The following is a 26,635-nucleotide window of genomic DNA, read 5'->3' as shown; positions in this document are numbered from 1 at the left end:
GTGAATTTAGAGCCATAATCTCAGATTATATAAACTCTTTAATAGATGAAGATAGAAAGAAACTCTTTACAACTGGCACATCCCAAAATGCTACACATTTTTTTCTTTATATTCACAATTATAATGAGATTTTTCTCTTAGGTGAACTTCAATTTTATAGCTGTAGATTGTTAAAAAAATAATACTTCGGGAGTTTTAATTGAAGTCTTACATATTAATATGGTACAAAAGACAGTTTGAGAATTTAAATCTTGTCTTCATCTTTTAAATCTTTATCTCTCTCTAGAAGGATTAAGTATTCCCCCTTTCTCATGTTCTTCTTAGCAAAGTATCACAAGAATGGAAGAAAAAATATCCAATGTACACACCCCTATTATGAAACTAATTTATACCTTTTATATGAAAGCTATAACCTAATAACAGCCTAAGAATACGGGGAGGGGGGAGGGAAAGGGGAGGGGAGAATGGGTGGAGGGAGGAGGATTGGAGGGATCACTTCTGAGGTTTATCTTACAAGGGTACAAGTGAATCTTTCTAAGAGTAGAATGTGAACGTTTTAAAATAATAACTAAGAAAATGACATGAAGGCTATGTTAACCAGTTTGATGGAAGTGTTTTGGATTGTGTGTGAAAACCCCACACTGTACCCCAGAAGTGCATTAATGTACATAGTTACCATTCAATTAAAAAAAAAAAAGTATTTTCTTTTTCTCAAGTGATTTGGAAGTTACAATGACTAGTGTTTATTCCAAGTTATAAATGACATTCGAATGTATATTCCATTGTCTTGATCAGGAATTAAACATCTCTATTAAACTACCTGTGAGAGATAATAAATTTGTACACCTTTACTCTCCAAATTATCCTAAATAAAAAAAATTATAGAAACGTGAGATCCAGATGTATTATTATTACTTTTTGAGTTCTGCATGTGTTCTTCCAAGAAGTTATTTATCATCTGTAAAAGTTTAAAAATCACATTAATGGGACACAGGTTAACAATTCTGGGGTTGCTAAACACACAGACTGGGATTGAACAGTAAAGTCAATATTAGCTTGGCAGATTGTGGGAGGCAGGCTTCTCACCATTTGGAGTAGGAGGTTGCAGATAAGTAAGGTGGGGAGGCTAGAATGCTACATGACTAATGGTTCTTTAACATTTGAGACATCAGTTAAAACTCATGTTTAGCTTCATATAGATACAGATGTTCATATACAGAAATATTTGTAGAAATGCTAGTATCTACAAGTTAGGACACAGATGTGTATGTTCTTGCTCCTAGCTGAGTGGGCCTAGAAGCAAAGACAACCCAGGAGTGATGAACATGGCAGCCCCCAGATCTTGGTTTCTCATAACGTTCTCTCATAAACAGAACCAGAGTTTCTCGGGGAAATGACTGATCCTAGAACTGGGGCAGGACATACTAAGAATTATTAAAATAGCTAACAGTTAGGACGTGATTCCTCCGCCTCTCTAAGTGTGTTAAGCATTTTATATGCAGTTCTTCATTTAACCCAAGAATAACCCTTATAAGGTAGGTACTGGGTCTAAATTTTAGGTTTCACTACTCAATGCCATTTTTACTACTACCACTTCCCAGTTACATTTTTTGTTGTTGTTGGATTTATTCCTTCATGACTAGAAAACCAAGAAAACCCTTTTCGAGCAATTATGGTTTTCATCAAGATTCTTGGGAGAGTCACATTTGCTAATCCATGCATGTCTATCAGTTTTTTTGTTGTTGGCTCTCACCATAAACAAACAAGGGCCTAACCAAGCATATATACAAGGGCTGCCGGGGAAGTATCCAGCCGTTGTTAATACTATTTCTCACATTACACGGCTGAATACTCCTTTGTATAACTAGACCTAAAGAGGATTTTCCTCTCGACATTCTGTAGAGGTTCTTCGTTCATTTCTAGTGTTTAGATTCTAATATAACTTGATGGTGTTTCTTTGTGTGTAATGTGGTATTTACCTGATAGCAATTTAATTTTTTAAATTACTAGGTACTTAAGAAATGCTTGGGTATTGGCTGTTTGGGATAATGTTAATTAACACCCTTAGAGTGCATTCATCTGAAGGCTCAAGCTTTTCAGGAAAATTACCTATATTTAAAAATTTGTAACATACAACATTCCTAGTCCTTCAGGCTATCTAACTGAACGTTGATGTTGCATTATCTGTTTCAATTAGTTTGAGTTAGGTTGCATTCTTCTTATAGACAAAGCATCATCATACATTTTCAAAGCTCTTTTATCCATCCCCCCCCTTTTCCTCTGTTTCTAATTATTTATATTTGACTCTTCTAGACATATTTAAAACATTTTTCTTATGAATGGAACATAAAGTTACAGATAATGATACAGCACACAAATGTACAGTATAATGAATTGTTACTAAGCAAGCACTACTGAAAACACCATTTTGATCAAGAAATAAAACAGAGGCATCTACCTAGAGGCCTAAGCATGCTACTCCTCCATTCTCTGCCTCGCCCTTGGTAATAATCATGCTCCTGACTTCTTCAGCACTTTTCTTTTTGCATTTTTTAATAGTTGTACACTGATGCATACGTTCCTAAACAATGTAGTTGGTTTGACTTGATAGAGTTTTGTATGAGTAACACAGTATGTGCTATTCAAAGACTGCTTTCTTTCACTTAAAATTATTTTTGAGAGATTTATCCCATGTTCTTTTGAGTAGTTGTAGTTAATCTTGTTTGGCTTTAGAGTACATTACTCCAATGCATGAATATAATACAATGTCCTTATTAATTATGCTGTGGACGGATATTGAATTTGTTCTAAGTTTTTGTTTATGGCCAGCAGTGCTGCCATCACTATTCTTGTTTATGTATGTTAATAACCCGCCACTCTTCTGAGAGTATATACCTTGAGGGGAATTGCAAGATTGCAGGGTATATATACAGGCAACTTTGAAATGCCCAGTTGTTTTCTACAGTGATTATACAAACTTCTATTCACCAAAGTACTATATATTCACCAGGTTTCTATTCCTTTATATCCTTACTAACATTTGATATTGTTGAACTTTATAAATTTTTTTGCCAATCTGCCGAGCAGGTAAGTTCCAGTTCTAGTTTTATTTTGCATGTCCCCAATTATTGATGGGGATATTTAAAATAGTGCACTTTTCCAAAGCTTATTGCCTAATGTATTTCCTTGTTGTTAAATGCCTGTCCTAGTCTTTTTTTGTTTATTTATTTCACTGAAGCATTCATCAAAGGATATTCTGATTTCAAAACTTTAATATTGACAACATGGAACCTTTAAAAAAAACTTGGTAATGCTAAAATGAACATAACTCATCATTCCCAATGCACTTAAAAACCATTTCACTTGGACCTTGAACCCCTTTTAACTTCCCACTGCCAAACCAAGTCAATAATAAATTTTAAATGCTAGAGGAAAATTAACACACTTAATTCATTAGGGTGTCTGCATCTGTAAGATGAATTGTACAAAGCTCTTAACTATGATCTGCAAAATACGTTGTAAATACTTTTAAACCCCTTTAGGTGATATTCTTACTTAAATCTTAGGTGTAATATCTGAGATGCCACCTTTTCTCTATTTAGGACAGTTTTAAATTTTTAGTAGATTGTTATTCCACTATACAAATACATAAATATTAATAACAAAGCCATTTATTCAGTTTCTTTCCACTGAAAGCAAAGGTCCTAGTGAAAATTTGTTTCGTTAGTTGAACCCTATCTTTTAGAAACAAAGGTCATTATCTGAATTAGATGTAATTTAAACTATTCAGAGGTGATTTGCTGAAATATCAAGATAATGAAGTTGTTCTTCCTTAAAGAGAGATATACTATTTTAAAATAAAATGTTTCATGTAAGTCATAAATACAAATATGTGGGGTTCCCATGACATATTTCTATCTTTGTATGTGTATAAACACAAAATCTTGGCACTAATTGAATTGTGAGGCACACATTTGTTAATCTGTTTTATTAAAATAGAGTTAGTCCAGGTTATACCAAAAAACTGAGAAAGTTCTCTGTTTTCATAATGTATATGACACATGTATGTGTATTGAGTGTTAGTAGGTTTTTGTTTCTTTGAAGGATTATTTAGAATACCTTAGCATGCTATCTGATTTAACTGTTAAGAATATACAGAAACATTACAGAAAACTCTTTTGTCTCATTTGGAAGAGACTTAAACTTTTAACCAGAACAACATAACTAGTACCAGACTAGGCCTTCTTACCAAAAGGAAATATAAACAAGGAAAACCCATATGAAGCTATTTTTCACAGTAATTTATCAATAGGCTGGACAAGATTGAGGCCCCTGAACGACTAGCAAGACAAGGAGTGAGTTCTGTAATCACCCCCATGGCATCTCAGCTTTCTCCCAAGCAGGACTGGTGGCTTCACTGATCAGAAGAGGAAGAGACCGGTGACCCAGGCTGCTGAAACATCAGAAAGTGCAAGGCAGACATGTTATTTGAGAAGAGGGAGCTGAGCTGAAAGGAGCCCCAGCAGTATGTGAGTATGTGTGAGGATTGACTGAGTCATTGGCCCAGGACTGGACTCCTAGGTACAGAGTGAGACTCTCCAAAGCCTAACAAAGATTGTTTTAGGGTTGAGAGCAGAACAGTAATATAAGAGGGCATACAGAGCTGGATTCATTGGAATTCCAGGCAGCCATAGTGAACTGATCTTACTGGGCCTTTAGTTGAGATTCAGAGAAATGATATCTTAAGTATAAGGACTATCCCCTAGAGTTAGGGAATACTGTAGGGAAAACTTGAAAACTAAAAAAGTGATATAAATAAAGCCTGGACAAAAACAAAAGTATCCACTAATGATTCAGCTGATAGGCATTAATAATTAAAAAAAAAAAAAGGTAAGCATTGTTTAAAGAAGATGGCACAATCTGGATGCCTAATAATTTATGATTTATTATTTCTAGTTCTTAGACATAAGAAAAAAATACCAGAAAGAATTATTCTAGATTGAAGGAAAACATAGTCTGTATAAATTTATACCACAATATAGAGACATTGGAATTAGCAGACAAGGACTTTAGAGTAGCTTTTATAAATATTTTAAAGGACAATATGATCATAATGAATAAACAGATGGAGTATCTCCAAATGGAAATGGAAACTATAAATGTGAAATGAATGGAAATTACAGAATTGCAAGGTACAATATTTGAAAAAATTTTACTTTATAGTTTTAATCATAGATTGACAACACAAGAAAGGTTATCAAGCTCAGCAACAGATTATGAAAAATTAATATGTAACTCTGTGATTTGAAGAATATATAGAAAATAAAATAGAAGAAAATGAGCAGTGTAGGACCTGTGGGACAATACTAAGTTACAACAAAAACATATTGGCATCTCAGAAGGAGAGGAGATAAGAGAGAAGGGTGGTGGGGAGTACGAGGAGAGAGAAAGATAATGTGAATAAGATAGTAACAATATTTAAAGTATAATGGCCAAAATTTTCTGGAATTTGGTCAAAAACATCGACTTAGCCAAAAAGCTAAGAGAACATCAAATAGGATAAATTCAAAGAAAACCACATTCGGATACATTATAACCTAAATGATAAAAAACCAAAGATAAGAAACAAAAACAAAACCCTAAAAAAGCAACAATAAAGAAGAAATTTTGAAAGCAACCAAAAAATAATGACACACTATGTGCAGGGGAACAACAGATGAATAGTAGTTTATTTTTCACCAAAAACAACAGAGTAAAAAATTTCAATGAACTGATATCCTTAAGCACTGAAAGAAAAAGAAGAAAAAAAACCTGTCAGTTAAAAATTCTATATCCAACTGAAATATTCTTCAAAAATGAAGGTAAAACAAAGATATTTTCGGGTAAATGAAGACTAAAAGAATTCATTAGCAGCAGTCCTGTACCGTGGAAAATGCTAAAAGAAGCTCTTCATGATGAAGGAGAATTAGAACAGATAGAAATTCAGATCTACAGGAAGCAAAGAAAAGAACAGAATCATGAGCAAATAGAAAAGACCTTGTGTTTCTTCTTTTATTTCTTAAAAAAGTGTCTGATTCTTTAAAGAGTATGACAGAGAATTCTGGCCTATACAATGTATATGGATGCAATACATACACACTTGAACAAATACACCATATTACAAAAGATGAAGTAAGTGGAACTGTAGTTTAGCAAAGTTTTCCAATTTTGTTTTGTTTTATTTTTTGCAGGTTTTTTTTTTTTTTTTTTTTGGCCAGGGCTGGGTTTGAACCTGCTACCTCTAGCATATGGGGCTGGTGCCCTACTCCTTTGAGCCACAGGCGCTGCCCTAGTTTTCCCATTTTATTTAAAGCAGCACCATACTAACTATGTGGACTGTTAAAAGGTATATATATTATACTCTTTAGCACAATCATTGAAACACATTGCAAAGAGGTATAGCTAAAGTATCTATTTCTCATTTTACTCTTAATGCATGAGACTTCCTCATCCACCACAGGGATCATGGCCAACTCTCCTGTAATGGCAAATAGGTTAACAAGGGAAGAGTATAACAAATTTATTTAGTGAAGTTTTACACAACACAGGAGCCTTCAGACATGAAGATCCCTGAAGACCCAGGGAAACTTTTTATGGTAGGTTGGATGAGCAAAGTGAATAGCGGCAGAGAAGTGTGAGTGGACAAAGAAGGTGTGATCTAATGGCAACAAAACTGAGAGGACCCATTGCGGCCTGTTGTTCATATGCTCCTCTGTGTCTCTGGAAGACATTTCTTCCCTCCACCTTCCCTGGGATATGGAGCAGGGCATTGGTCACGGAGAACCTTCAGAGGGAAAGGAGAAAAGATCAGAGACCTTCCTAGATCTTATGGCTTGCTTTGGGAGAGAGAAACTCTCATTTCTTTGACTCACATGGGAGATAATGGGGGTGGCAGGAGAGGAAGGTAGAAGGTCAGAAAGAGCTCCCTTGTGAGGCCTTCCAATCTCCTTTAGTTCAGAGTACTCGACATGCCAATACCCCATACTCTGAGGTACATTGTTGCCCATACTCTGAATCATACATAAATCAAAGTAGCAAAACCCAAATGTAAGGCTAAATGGAAGGCCTTAAATCTCCAATACTGTTGAAAAAAATACATATATATGAAATATGCTGAAAGGTATGTATTTCGAGATAGGTTAGCTTTCGTTTGTCTGCAAAAATGGCAAACTGTGCGAGTGCCCAAATCCAGTTTGAAGTATTCAAAACCATATAAAGTGCAAACATTTTTGAAAGAAGCCTATTGTCCAGCTGCATCTGACTTGTGAAATAACATAAGCAGAGATTGGGATTTCGATTTGCTTTTACATTGTGCATATATATTATTAAAGCCAGTCATGTAAGGGCCTTTTCTTTCCCTTTTCTTTCCTTTTTTTCCCCTCAAAGCACCCTTCCTTTCATTGAAATCCCTTATAGAAGACCAAGATAGAAAAAACAGATACAATAAGCCGTGTTGCTTTATCAATGTCATAGTGGGGACTTTGCCAAGGATTTCCTATCCTGGTATCTCTAATGCACTTCTATGGAATGTCCAGATAAGTTCTAGAAGATCCAGCCTGTGAAACGATTTCCTTATATACATAACATTTTAATTGATACTTTAGATTCTATTAAATAACTCTCTTACAATCAATGCTAAAATTAGAATGATGATCTCTATGTTATTTTGTTTGGGGATAAAAAAGTATTAAAAATAGAGTGTATATATATAGAGAGAGGAATATATCTTAAGGTCGATTTTTGTTTCTTACATTATGCTTTGATTTTAAATTAGGGTTTAAAGTTAATAAAAGAAATCAATCCTCTATCAATTTGCCGATTCTTTCACTTGTCTCTCAAAATGACCAAAACATTGATGCATTACCAAAGTTACTGACAATAGCTAAAAACACCAAGCCGTTCATTTACTTCTGTCTTTCATATGCTATTGTGTCTTAATTCAACCAGGCTGGATATTAAAAGGCATGACCATTGATGTGAATACTCAATATCAGAAGGAAATTGGCAACCAATTATTTCCCAATTTTATGAATGCAGGGAGCAGTCGGGTTCATCGGAGTTGTCTCTCTTAACTCATATGAATTTTTTTTGATTATTTAGAAATTTGTCTTAAAAGTAGACACCTATATCTTACAGAATCATTAACTATTTAAAATTATTAACACACTAAACAAATCGTTATTGCATTGGCTCAGTTAAAGCTCCTCTTTCACACTGATTGAAAACAATGGGCATGCATTTTCATTATATGTGGATGTTTTTTCTGCTCCTTGAATTTTTCATCAATTTACACAAATAGGTGAAGGAAAAAAAAATAGCATCACAGACTCAGGAGGGTAAAATGCTATAAAGTTCAGGACGTACAAAGTGATAAATCTGAAATATCCACTTGTGGGGGATAAATTAACATAAGTATTCAACAATTAAATCTGAAATGAATATATTTCTTAATTACCAAACACTTAGTTTCATTTTACAAGCTTATCCTTGCATTCTTTATAGCTGATGATCACATAATTCTCTATAAATGATATGTAATGAAGAATTGCTGCCGAACCTTAGAATATTTATCAAGAGACATATATATCATTGGGAAATCACACTTGACTTATACAATGTCAGTGGATAAAATGCAGTCTTTTAGCTGCCTACATCTGAAATGAGTGGGTACATAAAATTCTGACTTCAAAAACTAAAATAAAATCCACAGTAGATCAAGACATTGAATTAACATCTCTTGGACAAAACCAAACAAAGGAAAACTGCATTATTTTCCTTATTTTGGTTTGAGTTAAAATCATTTTCACTGCTTTAGATTTTCCTTCTTAAATAGCAAGCTGAAACTGCAACTGCCTTTAGCAGAATAGAATTGGGGCAAGAGCAGTTTATAGAACCCAAGAGAAGAGAAAAGGAGATAAAAGAAATGAAAAGAAGCCAAGAAGCTTCAGTGATTTCAGAAAATATTGGTGGCATAAATTGATCCCCATTTTCTTGGTTATCTATTGCTATTTCGTGTATTACTCCCGGAACTTAGTGCCTTAAAATCACAAGAAACACCGTTACAGCTCACAGTTTCGATGGTTAATAATTTGGAAGTATAGTGCTGCTTCGAGCTCAGCGTGTCTCATGAGGTTTGCATCAAGGTGTTGGCCACAGCTGCAGTCATGTGAAGGATTAACCAGGGCTCAAGGGAGCTCCCAGTTCCAAGGGAGTTCACTCACATGGCTGTCAAGCTAGTGCTGGATTTTACCAAGAGCCACAAGGTTTCTTCACTTTGGACTCTTCTGGGTCTGCTTGTGTGTTCTCACATCATGGCGGCTGATTCCTCTTAGAAGGAGAGATGAGAGAGAGAAAGAGAAAACAAAAGAAGTAGAAGTGGTATTCTTTGTATGACCTCACTGTGGGAGCTATATAGAAACTACCTTCTATTCATAAGAAGCAAGTCACTACAACTGGCCCAAATTCAAAGAGAAGAGAATGACGTTCCATCTTTTGAAGGGAAGAGCACCAAAGGATTTGCAGACAGACTGAAACCGTTCCAACAGCCTTGCCAGGGCCACCATTAGAATGGATTTGCTCCAAACGTTTTCTGGTTTTGTAGAACGCTGATGAAAGTTCAAAGTCAAGGGAAAGCCAAATTGTCATATTTCATTCGTGGATCTACCCTTTGGTAAGTGAGTGGCTAAACATCTTGGCTTACTTTCCTAATAAAACTGCACATAATGGAAATTATGGATAATTCCTACAAGGAACTGAGGGTCTTATTATTTCAATGTGTGTAATACAAGTGGCTTAGACATGAAGATCCCCTGAACAATGAAAGTCCACAACATAATGCAACAGCAAATTTGAAAACAAGGATTAAATATATACCAAATACAGCTCTGTGCCTTGTTGCATGTTCTTTGGCTAGCACAGTACTAACAGTGTTCACAAGATTTAAGACTTCCTGTATTGCTTTTCAATCTAATATCTCAAGCACAGTAAGATTTTCCATCTACACAACTATGGATTTCCATTCTTCAATACTTTCTCTGAGCAGACGGTGTAACTGTCATTAAATTGCTTCCTCTTCCAACTGTATTTCAATTAGTGGCAACATTTCTTCTGTTACAAACTCTTGAAATGAATTCTATTACCAATAAAACAGTTCTTACTATAGAGACGAATAAAATCTTCTAAAAATACTTTCTGAACTGACACTGTTAACTTCTCAAGATATGAGAAAATTTTATAGCATTGTTTTTCTTGCTGTATGTGTAACTCAGAACTAGCTTCCGCCCGGTTCTCTCTTTCCCTCTTTGGTTTCCTTTTGTTTTGTTTTGTTTTCATTCTTTTTTTCTTTCTTCCTCTCTCTGCTTCTGTCTTTGTTTCTCTCCTTTCACTCTTCCTTTCTCTCCTTCCTTCCTCTCTCCCCTCTTTCCTCCATCTCCTCTTTCCCTCTCTCTACCTCTCATCCCCTCTGTATCTTTCCTTTTAGCAGGAATCAGCCATCATGATGTGAGGACACTTCAAGAGTCTCACATGAAGGATTCAGTGCAGCTTCAAGGGTGAGGTGAAAAATTTAGCAATGCTGAGCATGCAGCAGACATCTCGTTAATAATTCAACAATAAAAAATAAAATTAGGTAATTAGCAATTGGTTTACCTCACCAAGAATCTATCAATCACAAAAACAATGAAAGGAAAAGAAAGTGATTTTTGAAGGATAGATAGTAAGAAGTATTACAGTCATTGTATAATGCTGTAGTTCATATTTTTTTTAAAGTTCTAGGAAGGAGCTGAAATGTTAGAGAATGTCTCCAACTCATACTTGACCAATGAAGTAGGCATTTCCTAATATATTTTTAGAACAGGATAGGATGTGAATTGAAAGCCATAGGGGTAAGCAAGGCACTGATGTGACATCACATGGTTTGAAACTTCTCACTTACCCCATAAATAGGATATGAGAATAGTATCTCGGAAAAGACAAAAATGAAACTCTGAGATCAGTAATCTGAGAAGGGTAAATAGAATGCTCTTTTCACTTCTGTGATCTAGAGAATGCTTATTCCAACATCACGACAGACATTGGGACCTATCTGAATATAGATTTTCAATATAAGTTTGGCCTCCTTGTTTTAGTAGGAGACAAATCCTTTAAAGCTTATCAGTTACATCCCACCTATTCTGAAAAAATAAGAGACTAATAGATAACATTTTCTTATTTTGAGAGTTCAAGCTTCTTAAAGAAATAATACTCTAGTTGTTTTTCTTCTGGATTCAGATGACCATGATGTATTTCCTATTTTGCTGAGACAGTGTTTTTCTATGTTCCTTGAAGTCCCTGGACTTCTCATAGTTCTTCAAAAATGGTCATGGTTGGGATGGGAGACTCTGACCTAATCCCTCCAACCCCAGCCTGTTCTACCTCAAGAAGAACCAATCCAGTTTTTTTTTTTTTTTTGCAGTTTTTGGCCCAAGTTGGGCTTGAACTTGCCACCCCAGGTATATGGGGCTGGCACCCTACTCCTTTGATCCTCCAACCCCAGCCTGTTCTACCTCAAGAAGAACCAATCCAGTTTTTTTTTTTTTTTTGCAGTTTTTGGCCAAGGTTGGGCTTGAACTTGCCACCCCAGGTATATGGGGCTGGCACCCTACTCCTTTGATCCACAGGCGCTGCCCTCCAGTTGTGTCTTTTATATACAGAATTTATAAGTAGGGTAAGACATAAGCTCTCTCAAGAAAGGACTTCACAACTGAAAAAGAAAAATTGAAGACCTCTCGTCTAAGGCACTGGCAAAAACAAAACCCAACAAGCAAACGTACAAAACAAACCACTTGGCTGTTAAAAGTAGAATAAATGACAGAAAGCAACCTATTCTAGATCTGGACTCTATGCTTAACTCTGCTTCAGAGAAAGTCAGGCATTCCTCTACCACAAGTTCACAGGCGGGGCTCACCATTTCCCTGTGTACTCTCAGTGTGATAGTGGATTCTGACACAGCAGGTCTCCTGGAGAACAAGCACAAGAAGCCCTTCTCCATTTCCTTGTGTTTGACCCCATTGGCCTTGGAACTTTCTCCCATCACTGCTGCCGTCTCTGGTCTCTGCCATTACCACCCACGCTTCTCAAAACTTTCTGTTGCCTGTCTCCACCCAGGCTTCACTCCCAATTAGCACCTAATCCTGCTTTCTTTTCCTCTTCCTTATCAAATTTGCCTACCCAGGGGCCTATTTCCTCCTTTCTATGTGACTCACTAATCAATCTGGTAACCAGTTTGTCCCTATAGTGATAATGGCTTAATAAATAACCAACTATTCATTCCTTCATTTGTATACTTGCTGACTAACTCACTCAACAAATATTGTCAAGCTTTTTATTCCTTGAAAATTTTTAATTTAAGTAACTATAATAGGTCAGTGGAGTGACATATTCAGTCAGGAAAATTGCACACAGCACCCCATAAATTGCTGCTACTACCCCAAATAAAGTATTTATTATAGTTTGTGGGATTACGATCCTTGTCTGTGTGTTAGTGAGTGGGAAGGGGGAAGAAGGAATATTTCTGAGAAAAAGAAAGTCCTCTCTCTCTCTGACACTACTTGGCTGATTTTGAACAAATTGCCTCAACTTCCTGATCTCAGTTTCCACTTCTTTAAAATGAGCAAGTTAGAGCTAGTTATCTTTAAGCCTCTTTATAAATCTTCTCACCAGGAGATATGCTCTTTTCCATGATATGCACATAACCATTACAAGATGCTGCTTCATCTACAAACCCCAAAAAGAATCACTAGTAGAAACAGATTATTGACTTGTTCAACCAGAGAGGTGGCTAACCCCCCTACTTCAAAATGCTTGACTCACCTAGCTCCCTGTATCTCAACTCATTTAAGGACTATTTTAGTTCAATATTTTCATAAACACACAGCCAACTTAATGAATATAGGGATCTTCGCCTAAAATTTTATTACAGAAATTTTCAGAAAATAAAATAGTATATTGCCCTCATCTATAAGGGTACCACCTAGACTATAATCAATGTTTTACTATGTCATATTACTATTCATCCATCTCTCAACCTAACCATTGATTATGAACATAAGGATCTTGGTAGACAATACTGTAAATGAGGTAAAATTATCAAATTTGATAATACATTATTTGGGGGAGGTTCAAAGTTTATCTTTTACCATTACACATCCAAATATGCTATATTAGAGTTCTGTTTTGCTCACTGTCTTTTGTGTTCTGGTTAATTAGAAATAAAAATTGATACATGTACCACATAAAAATATCAGTAATTCCTGTAGGTCTGAGGATGTGTTTTCTAATTGATTAAATGCATGGAAGACTATCCTTTTATTCATTGAGTTCTTCCTTTGTGCCAGACAGTCAGGACATACCTAGATCTTACCCCAAAGGAACATTGTTTAAAAGAAGTAATAAATACAGCAGTGTATAACATACAATTTTATATATAATGTATATGTATATATAAATATACATAGCAAGGAACCTATAGTGGACACGCTGGTGTACAAACCAATCATCGTCAGGATGCAGCAGTCATTCCCCAACTTTGTGAGCTGGATGGTGGAAAGCTTTCACCTGAATCTACCTCTGGTTTGCTCTCAGCAGTATGGAACCAGGAGCAGGCCTTTCCCAGGGGACACCCCACATTCAAATCTGGCCTATGCAGGGATATAAGGGCTTGCCTCAATGGGGACCTCATTGAAGGGTCATCCCAGTTCCAGAGCTCCCCAAGAGGTCAGCTGAAATCTTTTTTAAAATTTTTATTTATTTATTCATTAATGTTTCAGGTTAATTGAGGGTACAAAGAATTAGGTTACAATGTTTGCATTTGTTAGGCAAAGTACCTCTTATAATCATGTCTTGCTCCCAAGAGGTGTGCCCTGTATCCTAATGTTATGTCTTAATGTTCCCATTAAGTGGGAACACACCCATCACCTTCCCTCCTCCCCTCTTCCCATTCCCTCATTTCTCTACCCCCCACCTTGAATTGATTTGAGTTTTCCTCTTATGTGGGTGTGTATTAGATCATCTACTGGTTTCATATTAGAATTGAGTACATTTGATTCTCGCTTTTCCATTCTTGTGATACTTTACCAAGAAGAACATGTTCCAATTCCACCCAGGTTAATACAAAAGGTGTGAAGTCTTTTATCTTTTTAATGGCTGAATAGTATTCCATGGCATACATATACCACAGCTTGTTAATCTGATCTTTGAAATCTTTACTGAGACTTCATCAGAGCCTGACATTACCCAATCATTCATTCTTTGCTTCCCCCATGGGTATTGACCCCAAGCAACTCACTAATAAATTTTTTGCATATAAACCCATATCTCATTGGTCTGTGTCTCAGGAAATCTAACCTCAGGCAGAACTTAACTGAAAATCCATTGTACTAGAATGAGTTATTTTTCTGACATCATTTAATTATAATAGTAAGATTTTTCATTTATATATCACATATCACAACTAATAATTTAAATGTTTATATAACTTTAGTTAGACCCCAGAATTCCCTTATGTAACAGGAACTATTATTATCCTTATTTCACAGACACACTGATGGAAACTAAAAGGTTTTGTTGCCTTAATTATATAGTTTCTAAGTAGCAAAGCCAGGAATTGAACATAACCCTTACTGATTGGGTCATACCACATTGCCTTCTTTAATCTTGCTGACATAAAAGATTGTAGCATTGACCGAACAATTCGTGTTTTAGTCATCCTATACTTTATCACTCTCTAGATTTATTCAGGGGTTTACTTTACATTACACATGTCAAGGTGAAGATGACTTCAAAATCAAAGGCATGAGGAGTGATGGTTGCTTCCCCTGTACTGATTTCACAGTTGCACCTGTGAAATGTTGAAATGTTGAAAATGTTGCAGAGAGAAGCAGATGAGAATGATTCTAGCTAGCCTTTTGTGAAGGAAAGCTATTTTGCCACTTAGTGACAGTTCAATGATTTAAATGTGAACCCAAGTCAGCAATAGAGAGAAGAAAAAGAGAAAATAGGGAAGGAAATAAAGGTGAAGCTAGGAGGAAATTAAGACAATGTCTGATTTAAATAGTGTATTGCAACTCAGGGTTTCAGAACAAAATATGTCTAGAAGCTCTGGGCCAGTCAGGATATAGTGAATGATGTTAGTAATAAAATACAGATGTCATAATTTCACCAAGCCAGATTTCAATGGAATAACTGGCAGTTTTGAATTATAATCCTGTATATTTAATGATGTTCCCCAGGATATAGGAAAAAAATAATATTCATTTATTCCCTTCAAAAATGCTTAAAGAGCAATTCCCAGAACTACTTTCTTGGTGCAGTGGGTAAGGTAAGGGGAAGGAAACTAGCTATTTAGAGCCTTCACAGTGTTTCAGGCATTGTACTAGACCTACTTTATATACCACCTATTATTACGAAATAATAAGATCAGTACAAATAAGCCAGGCGTTATGGTGGGCACCAGTAGTCCCAACTACTCTGGAGGCTGAGGCAAGAGAATCGTCTAAGCCTAAGAGCTGGAGGTTGCTGTTAGCTGTGACATCATTGTACTCTAACCAAGGGCAACAAAGTAAGACTCTGTCTCAAAAAAAAAAAAAAATCAGTACAGTACAAATATACATCTTCACCCTCAGGAGCTTTCATACTATTTGAGTTGTCAGGACTGAAAAGGCTAAAAAATGTTGGCAGTAGCCAGTGTATTAATGTATTTATTTGGTAGATATGCAATTTCTTTCTACATGTACATTTTTTAATTAATTAATTTTATTTAACTGACATAAAAATTATATGTATTTATGGAGTACATAGTGATTTTTTCAACACATATACTATATTGTGATCAGATCATGGTAATTAGCAAATCTAGTATGTCAAACATTTATCATTTCTTACTGTTGGGAACATTTAATATACTCCTTCTAGCTATGTGAAACTATGTGACATATTTTTATTAACTATAGTCATTCTAAAGTTGTATAGAACACTAAAAAGTATTCCTCCTATCTCACTGTAATTGTGTCTCCTTTAAGAAATCCCTTCCGATCACCCCCTTCCAGCCTCTAGTATCCGCTATTCTACTTTTTGTTTCTTTTAATCTTCATAGTAACTCTATGGGATGGATAACTATTGTGGGCATTCTAGGACAAGAAAGGTGAAGTAATTTGCCCCAAATTACACAGCTAAAGAATTGTAAGAGCTGGGATTTTTATCTAGACAGTTTGAATCCAGAAGGTGTGCCCTTAACCATGATACTTCACTGACTGTTTTTTTTTGGGGGGAGGGGTTGTTTTCAGTTTTTGTATGTTTTTTTAGGAACAAACATGACCCATTAGCAGAGCAGCTGTCATCACAGGGATATGAGTGACTGTTGCCTTTGCAATAACAGCAGCAGCCACGGAAATATTTATAGAGCACTTACTAAGTGTCAAGTCTTATGTGAAGCACTTTACATGCTTTTTGTCATTTAAGATCCCAAGATTAAAAATATATATTTTAAGAGAAATAAAAGTGCCTGACAAGAAGTGCCATAAGACAACAGAAGTGGAGAAATTATCACTAGCTGAAGTGAGGGTAGGAGGTAGGAGGACTGTTCTTCATAGCTAAGGGGGAATTTATTCTAAACCCAAAGGAATATACAGAGAAGGCAAATTAGGATTTATTAAGCACTGTGTGCCAGATCCTTCACTAGGCTGCTTTATATGCATGATCTCATTCAGCATTATTCATCATTATTTCCATCTATAGATGAAAAATTTGAAGTCCAGCCAAGTTAAGTAACTTGTCCACAGTCCAATGGCTGGGGGCAGGGGTAGCCAGGACTAGACTTGGTTGGTTAGCCTCCAAGCCATTACCATTCTGCTGCTCATAAGATTTGGACTTCCTAAAAAATAACGAAAGTGCCAGCTGGGGGCTCAGGGACAGAAATTAGCATGATGTGACCAGATGAGAATACCTGGGTCATCTAACCAAGCAAAGTGTTAATGTAAATGGTAAAGAGAAGTACCAGTAGAAAGGTAAACTGAGGCAAATTATGGCAGAATAGGATTTAGAATTTAAACTTTACTCTACACCAGTGGTTCTCAACCTTCCTAATATGGCAACCCTTTAATACAGTTCCTGTAAGTCACGACCCACAGGTTGAGAACCGCTGCTCTAGACTTTACAGTGCCTCTGAAATTATTGAGCAGAGGGTATAGCATAATAAATAGGTAATTTAGAGAAACAGAAACCAAGCACCTAAAAAATGCCTATGTTCAATGCTAACAAACTGTACATCTTTTTGTTATGCAAAGATAAATATTCTGCCACATTTAAACACCATCTTCTTTTAGTCATTCTCTTTCTTTCCCAAGGAGAAATAGTACAGAGTTTACTTCTACATCACATTCAGGCTTTTGAAAACAGTGCAATTTTCTTCCTTTTTATATTACCGTATCTTAAACTGTACTTATGAACCTTTAGCTTAAGTTAGGATCCCTAACATTTATTTTGAAACATGCACTTAATTATTACAGAGATGAATAGTAGTTCAATAAGGAGTAGGGGGATGAAAACAGATATACATATATCATGTTTGCATGAATTTTTTACATACTAAAGATTATTAAGATTTTCAGGTTAGTAGGTTAAGAAGTTCAATTAATATTTATCTTTTTACTTCCATATTTGTCTATGAATCTTGGATCCTATTTATTAAAAACTATTACTTATAATTCCTTAGTCCATATAACAAAGGTAGCAGGTTCTTGGTAGCAGCATCAGAAACACTTTTGTTTAACACATGCAGAGTTGAGGCAGATTAAAATACTAGATTCTGAGAATGTCAGGGCAGTAGACCCCCCCAGTTCTCTTACTATGTGTGGTGAATACGTTTATTACAGGGGAAAATGAAGACACATGAATCGAAACTTCCATATCACCACCATGGTGATAGATTATTGGCAAGTCAATGCAGCCACAAGCCAAGAAAGACAGTCGGTGAGGAAAAGCCATAACATTCAGGTTGGCAAGAGGAGTTTGACACAATGGGTCCTTGTTTCCATCACACACACCAAAGACAGTTGCCAAGACAGTAAGGCTAGAACCACCAATTCTTTTATTTTCGGAACATGCTGGACATTTCTAGCTGCTGTTTTAAAAGTGGGAAACCTCTTTTTTTGTTATTGATAAATATCTCTTTTACCAATAACTTAGTGCAGGAAAATATAGACATGTCTCTATGGAGCATCCTCCATCCGCCAGGTGTTGATCATCCCCTCCCTTTAGGCTTCCAGAATCTCATCCTAGAGACCTACCAGGGAAGGATGACCAAGCTTTGATCAAGTAAACAGCTATGATATATAGACAAGGCTCACTCGCTGAGGAAGATAGATGCATTTGGCTCAACTATACATTTTTAAGTAAAATTATGCAAATGATTTTGAACGTGTGGCTACTTCGTTATTTTGGGGGGTGGGGAGCAGGGCTGGGTTTGAACCCGCCACCTCCAGCATATGGAGCCGGCACCCTACCCTTTTGAGCCACAGGTGCCACCCCATGGCTACTTCGTTATTAAACTCATGAATGAAAGATACAAATGGGGTTTATCACCTGACCAAATATTCTTGTTCTCAATCAGACTAATGCCTAAAATGGACAAAGTCCATGTTGCAGCATTTTGAGTGTGGGAAAAAAAGCCAGCATGGATTTGTTCCATCTGATCTCCATTTTGTCTGAATCATAGACATTAAAACACAAGCACCTTTACATGGATATTTCTACCATGAGAATACAAACTCTACCTCTTCTCAGTGACTAGATTAAAGGAGCAGCAGAATTCCCTCTTTGCACAGAGATAGTGACATTCAAACACCATGAGCACCTACGAGATGGTGAGTACTCACAGGGATTTGTGGGTGAAGGGAATGGATGTAACAGACACCCACAGGCATGCCTCATAAGTAATTGCTATAATGGCCTCATGTTAATGGAAACTGAATTTCCACCCATTCCAGGACCTCCCCAAAAGAAAATCCTCCTCTCCAAACTTTTCCCTGGTTTGAAATTCTTAATGCAAGAATATTGCAATAAAGGAAACATGAGCATTTGGTTCATTAGTCTCTCTTGTGCTTCCTGAGCTATAGACACTTATAAAGAATGATGCAATTATTACATACTTCCCTGAAACCCCTGAGAGAACAGAGACCTGAGAAAATGTAATCACAATAAATACAAATAACTGATTTAAATACAAGTATCATCTGTGACTTTGTCCTGGATTATATCCAGTCCATTGTGCTAAGTGAGATACTAATGAAAACATTTTTAAAGAAATTTCTCATTTCCACATTTCTTTGCATTTAATTTTGAAGATATGCATGTGTTTTTAATAACTGTTCTTAATTTTTCTAAAATCTCTGAGAACACAGATCCTGCCTGCTCAGATAAGCCAGAGAGAGCCTCAGAGAGAAACTCACCAGCCCGTTTTCTGTAGGCAATAAGAAAGCTACCAGAAGATGGTGCTGCAAAGCAGACAGTTTTGCTGAGATTATCCACCCTGTAATCCTTTATTAGAGTAAAGTTAGATAATGGACTTCCTAGTGGAGCTGCTTTGCAGAGCGGATAGCTAGTTGGGATGTCAAGAGTCATATGCCTACTGGCTACAGGTCAGCCTTTATATTTCATTCTTGGGTGATGACTTTAGTCAGGCAAGTTAATCAGGAGAGTTAATCTCTTATGTAAGCTTCTAAAGAGAACAGAGCCTACTGCAGGTAAGTATAAAATCGGAACAAATTTAAACCAACTACCTTCAGCCAAGGGAAAATTAAAAAAAAAAAATTCAGGTTCGGGAGGGGAAATGAGACTTTGAAGAAGTAACTGAAATGGATAAATTTCTCATTTTTACAATTTTCACTTGACATGGCAGAGGACAATTAAAATCTAATTAGAAAACCTACCATCGTTCTGTCCAAAGAATCCAACAGAGTCAGGTGCAACAATAGCCACTGGAGAATGAGGATGGAATCCTAGAAAGGGGAACAGCAGAGGAAAGAGTCCCCAAACTAAACATAAAGTCAGTCCAAGTCTCGGGTTGGCCCTGTGTATGTGTGGCAAAAATCAATGCAGATTGGATCGAGTGTGCAAGAACTGAAATTTGGTCTACTACCAGTGATCAGCCAGGCAGCATTTTCAGTTTGAGTCTAACCCAAAGTGACCTCTAAACAAATACATCACTCTTTGGAAGAATATAACAAAATTTAGAGTCCTTACAACATAATATTTACCATGTTCAGAATGTAATCCAAAATCATTCAAAATATACAGAGCCAAGAAAATTTAACTCATTCTCAAGAGAAAATAGAATCAAAATGAAAAAACTCCAAACTTAACCCAATGAATTCAAAACAGTTATAAAGAAAGAAAAATATCATAATGTTTAAAAAGATAGAAAATTTGGAAAGAAAAATGAAATTTAATGAAAAATCAAAAAGAAATTTTAGAACTGAAAAATATAATGTCTGGAATAGAAAACTCATTAGCAGAGTTAAGATGACCAAGGAAGAAGTCAAAGAACTTTGCTCTTCAAAATACACTAATAAGAAAATGAAAACATAAGCCATAGAATTGAAAAATTATTCCATACATACATAACAAACATAACCCATATTCTATAATATCACAAATACTGCCTCTATGTAATCTAAAAAAATCTTGTATTCTGAATATGTAAAAAACTCAAATTATGAAGACAATAACCAAATAAAATTGGGCAAAAGATTTGAATAGGAGTCCTACTAAACAAGATATCCAAATGGCCACTAAGCACCTAAAATAATTCTCAATTTAATTAATCATCAAGAAGATGGCTGACTAAAGCCACAATGAGATACCCAACCCTGAAGATAGCCAAAATTGAAAAGATTAAGAATATGTACCAAGTGCTGGCAAATGGCAAAATGACAAGAAATCTCATGTATTCCTGGTGGGAATGCAAAATGGTACAAACTTTTTGAAAAATTGTTTCATAGCTCCTTCTAAAATTGTTAAGCTACAATATTCCATGTACAATCTACACTGTACATTCTACAGCTACTCATTGTTGTGCACCCAAGAGAAATAAAGCATGTGCCCACACAGGACTTCATACAAGTGTTCACCGTGCATCTGTTCACAGTAACCCCAAATTTGAACCTAGAGGCCCATCATCAGGTCAATGGAGAAACAGAGGCAGCAAACACATATGAAGGAATAATGTTCAGCATTAAAAGAAATGGACTGCTTTTTTTCCTAACAATATGCATGCATATCAAAATTCTTCTGAGAGAAAGAAACCGGAAACATGAGTACATACTCTATAATTCCATTATATGTGTATAAAATTCTAAAAACAAAATCTAATTCATATTGACAAAAAGATGAGTGGTTTCCTGGAATTGGGGGGTGGCCAGAAAACAGATACAAGGACATTGTTAAGGACAACAAAAATGTTATGTATCTCCATTATGGCAGTGGTTTTATGAGTATACACATCTTCAAAACTCATCAAATGGATATGGTTTATTGTACATAAATTGTTCCTTAATAACATTGATGACATACACAAAGGGCATGCTGTATAATACAATTTTCTCTTTCTTAAATTTTTAGGAGTTTCCACAAGTGACTATGACAGTATGTGACTCAATAAGCAAATCTGCACAATGTAGGTAAGATGGTTCACAGAAATTACAGTGTGAATAGCACTTTCAAAATTACTCTTTCACTTATTAGTTAAAAAAAAAATTAAAACTATCAGATACATTAAATGTTCATTGAATTGGCAAAATTTAAAGGTTGATGATGATCCAGAGAGTGGAGGAACCATCTCATAGGCTGGAAACTATAAATTGGTTCAACCTTTCTAAATGGCAGTTTGGCAGTAGCTGTACAAACTGAAATGCACAGAAGCTTAGACCCAGCAATTCCAGAGCTGGAAAAATACTTTTCCACATATTTGAGGTATCACCTAACCCCAGTGAGAATGGCCTACATCATAATGTCCCAAAACAACAGATTCTGGCATGGGTGCAGGGAGCATGGACTACTCACACACTCTTGTGGGAGTGAAAACTTGTAATAGCCTCGATGGAAAGAAGTATGGAGATTCCTCAAGGAACTAACAGTGGACCTACCATTTGATCTTGCAATCCTATTACTAGGTATTTACCCAAAAGAAAAAAAAGACATTTTATCATAAAGACATTTGCACTCAAATGTTTATAGTGGTCCATTCATAATTGCAAAGATGTGGAAACAACCCAAGTGCTGTTTAACACATGAATGGATTAATACATTGTGTGTATGTGTATATGATGGAATACTATATAGCCATAAAAATGGAGATTTTGTATCTTTTGTAACAACTTGAATGGTCCTAAGCAAAGTGTCACAAGAATGGAAAATGAGCTCATATGTACTAAATTCTAGAAAAGAGCTAGAAGATTAACAACTACATGCTCACATGAGAGGAAAACTCAATGAAACCTAAGTAGGAGGGAAGGGAGACAGGGGCTGGTAAATTCCTACCCAATGGGTGTATTGCATACTTTCTGGGTGAAGGATACAGCCACAACTCAGATTTTAACCTTACAAAAGCAAACTATGTAACCTAATTGTATGTACCCCCATATTGATCTTAAATTTCTTTTAAAAATTACTATCGTACATATACAGAGATACTCATTGAAGCATTGTTTATAATACCAAAAATAGGCAACAACATAAATGTGAGTCAATAAAAGAGAAATTATATAAAGTATGAGACATTAAATTATGGAATAGTATTTCTCATTGACGAGAATGTGGTTCATCAATATGTATTCACATAAAAAAATTACTAAACCAGGGCAGCGCCTGTGGCTCAAAGGAGTAGGGCACCAACGCCATATGCCAGAGGTGGTGGGCTCAAACCTAGCCCTGGCCAAAACTGCAAAAAAAACTCTCAAAAAAAAAAAAAAAAAAAAAAATACTAAACCATGTTATTAAGTAAACAAAAACAAACAAATCAAGGCCCACAAAGTATATATAGTATGATATAATTTGGGTAAAGTAGAAGAAACATATATATGTGTGTATACATACATACACACACATATGGTCTATGAGCATATGTATGTACATACAAATACATTCAATATATAAAAAATCATCAAGAAACACACACACAAACTGTTAATTGTGACTCCTTTGACAGAGAGCAATTGAGAATAAGAAGAGAGTTCTTTTGTCACTGTTGTGCTATAAATATTGTTCATTCTGTCTAACTAACCATATTTTTTCACCCATTATTTATCCCCAATTTATTATCTCCTTCTCACCCTCTGGTAACTGTCGTTCTACTCTCTGTCTCCATGAGATCAATTGTTCAAATATTTAGTTCCCATATGTGAGAGAGAACATGCAAGATTTCCCTTCTTGTGCTTGGCTTATTTCACTTAACATCATTTCTAGCTCCACCTACATTGTTGCAAATGGCATGATTTTATTATCTCTGTGGCTATAAAACATTCCATTGTGTATATATTTCATAATTTTTTTTATCTAGTCATCCATTGGTGAACACTTAAGTTGACTCTGTATTGATACCAGTATTTCAGGTTCTTGTTCTCCAGGATTCCACAAATGAATCCACAGACCACAGATCAGTGGTAGACAGAATTTATTCACAAAGAATACAAAAACTAGAAAAACCAAAGCTCCTGGCAGAGAGTACCCAGGAGGGGAACAAGCTTTCCTGCTCCCTATTGGAAGTCTGTCTCTGGCGCTCTGCTCAGGGGTATATATAGTCACTAGGGGCTGCTTTGCCAGAACTCAATGTTTACTGTTGGTCTTCTACAGTTACAGCCCACTGTCCATTTAGCAGAGGGGGGGTGGAAATCTCAGGCCTTGGAAACTCACATAAAATTGACCAGTCCTAGAAAAGGTGGGGTTTTCACTTCTGCCAGAAGAGCACAGGGAAGGCGCCAGTGTTACCCCACTATCCTCCCCACTCCGCCCCTCCAGCTACTAGAGCCTCCCAGGGTCCCCCTGCCCACCCTTCAACCTGCTGGTTCCACCAGCTGCCCCTGCATCAACACCGCCAGGGCTAAGGTAGCAGGTCTTGGTGCCACCTGTCCTGTATCTATTGAGAATAGTACTGCAAATAAACATGGGAGTGCAGATATCTTTTTGATATACTGACTTCAGTCTGAGAAATCTACCCATACTCAGAGCACAAAGATTTTGTCCTAGATTGTCTCCCAACAATTTCTTTTTTTTTTTTTTTTTTGAGACAGAGCCTCAAGCTGTCCCCCTGGGTAGAGTGCCGTGGCATTACAGCTCACAGCAACCTCCAACTCCTGGGCTCAAGCGAGTCTCCTGCCTCTGCCTCCCAAGTAGCTAGGACCACAGGCGCCCGCCACAACGCCCGGCTATTTTTTGGTTGCAGCCATCATTGTTGTTTGGCGGGTCTGGGCTGGGGATTCGAACCCGCCACCTTAGGTGTACGTGGCTGGCGCCTTAGCCGGTTGAGCTATAGGCGCCGAGCCAACAATTTCAATATTATTTACTTTCAAGTCTTTATATGTAATTTTGTATTGTATATGGTAGTAAGTAGGAATTTGGTTTTATATGAATAACTTCTGCAGATATTCAAGGACACTTCATTCTTTTGTCATTCAAAATTTCTACTGAACTTTAATTTTTTAAACCATTTTTTAACATTTCTAGAAATTCTTTATTTTTAAATGTAATTCTACTTGTACTTTATGGATGTACTACCTTATTAAATCTTTTTTGATAATATTGATTAAAATTATAGAAATATTTTAGAGGATCAGTTTGTCAGTCTGTTTATTTGGTCTTTGTTCTTCCATGATACAGGTTTTATTCCTGTCTTTCTCCTCCATGATCCAGACTTTTCTCAAATGTTCAGTGGTCCAAAGGGATTCAGTGATTGGTTTGAATGACAGAAGCATGCTTGGTAGCTGTGTGGATCTGGAAGGAGCCTGCCCCTGCAGACTTCTCAGAAAGCAAGTAGGGAGGCAGCAATTATCACTCTCGGCCCACCCCAGAGTAGGAAGAGTTTTAATCTAAGATACTTCCACTTGTTCACATTGCCCATGTTCAGGTTCATTCTTGTTTTTTTAAAAATGGTACTCCTCTGATCTTTGGTCCTGGAGGTAATTTCTAAGATAACTATGCTTCATTTCTGGAGATTGCAAAGGTGGGTGGTTCAGACTTTTAGACCCTTGCCCTATCTTTAGCTACATGTCTCACTTTGCTCTTTCTGGTGAATCCACTCTGGGCTTCTTTTGAGAGGACTGTATTTTCCACCACTTTGGAACCCTTCAGTACGCATTCTAGGCTGTGGCTTCCTCCACTTGGTTTCGTTTGTCATTACTCTCGTACTCGTTTTACATTTCAGAAATGGATAAATGTTTTACCTTCTACACTGCTCCTCCCATTCTTTTCACTCTTTTGGGTTTATCTCAAGTTTATACCTTCACTGTAACTTTAATGTCAAGGATGTGAAGTAAATGCACATTCTGAACTAATTATCATGATCTGGAGGCCCAACAACTAAGGTTTAAGCCAAGAAGAGTTGGCTGTCACTTGAGACAAGATCAAATTATCAAAAAGGTTTTCTGAACTAAAAGATTCTAGCAAAAAAAAAAAAAAATATATATATATATATGTATATATGTGTATATATATATATCTCACTGCCTTGGAAATTTCTCTGGAAACTCATGGAATGGTTTCTTGATGGGAGTGGAACTCAAATTTTAATAGTATGAGAAGTTAATAGTGTGCACCCATGAGTGGCAACCTTAAGCTGTGCCCTTGGCATTAAATGTCAGATGACAATTCTCTATTAAAATTTGCACTTTGGATCATTCTTTGTGAAGCATTTGTAAGTAGTTTCCTCTGTCCTTTCAGAGACCTCTGGATACCAACTTGAAGCATGGCTTCCTATTTTTATTTCTGCTTAGTATACAAAGATATCATAAACCCAGGTTAAATATTGTCCACCACTACAATTAGGTCGGCCTGTTTGATGCAGCTCAGACCTCATCTCCCCTTGCCTTACCTGTGATTGCACACCACACACAAGCTAACCCTGACTGCATTCTCACTCACCTGGTTCTGGCCCTGAGAGAAGAACTGAGGAAAGAATGAAGCAGTGGAGGGTGAGTCTTGGGGTAAATGCATCAGAGTAATAATATGATTAGAATCCCCTGAAGGGCAGCAAGAGGACCTTGTCTTTTTTCACACCCTAAGAACTTAGTGCAAACACAATAAGCACTAATTAAGTGGAATTCAATTGAGTCTACATTTTCTACCTCTGTAGTACTTAAAAGTGCCAAATAAATAATCCTCCCAGCACATCATGTACAAGGTAGGAAATTATAAATGTTTCTCATCCCAGATACTGACAAAAGACATAGCACATGTTATCCAATTTGAGGTTATCTCACATATCCTAATGTGTCTTTTGTCAATAACATTAATATAACCATTGCTCCATTTTTATCATTTCTTCCACAGATGTTTATCACAAGCTCATGGCTGT

The sequence above is a fragment of the Otolemur garnettii genome, unplaced genomic scaffold, assembly GCF_000181295.1.
Source record: "Otolemur garnettii isolate 467f Iridium unplaced genomic scaffold, OtoGar3 scaffold00002, whole genome shotgun sequence".
NCBI classification, from domain to species: Eukaryota; Metazoa; Chordata; class Mammalia; order Primates; family Galagidae; genus Otolemur; species Otolemur garnettii.
Note: the sequence above shows the minus strand (reverse complement) of the source record.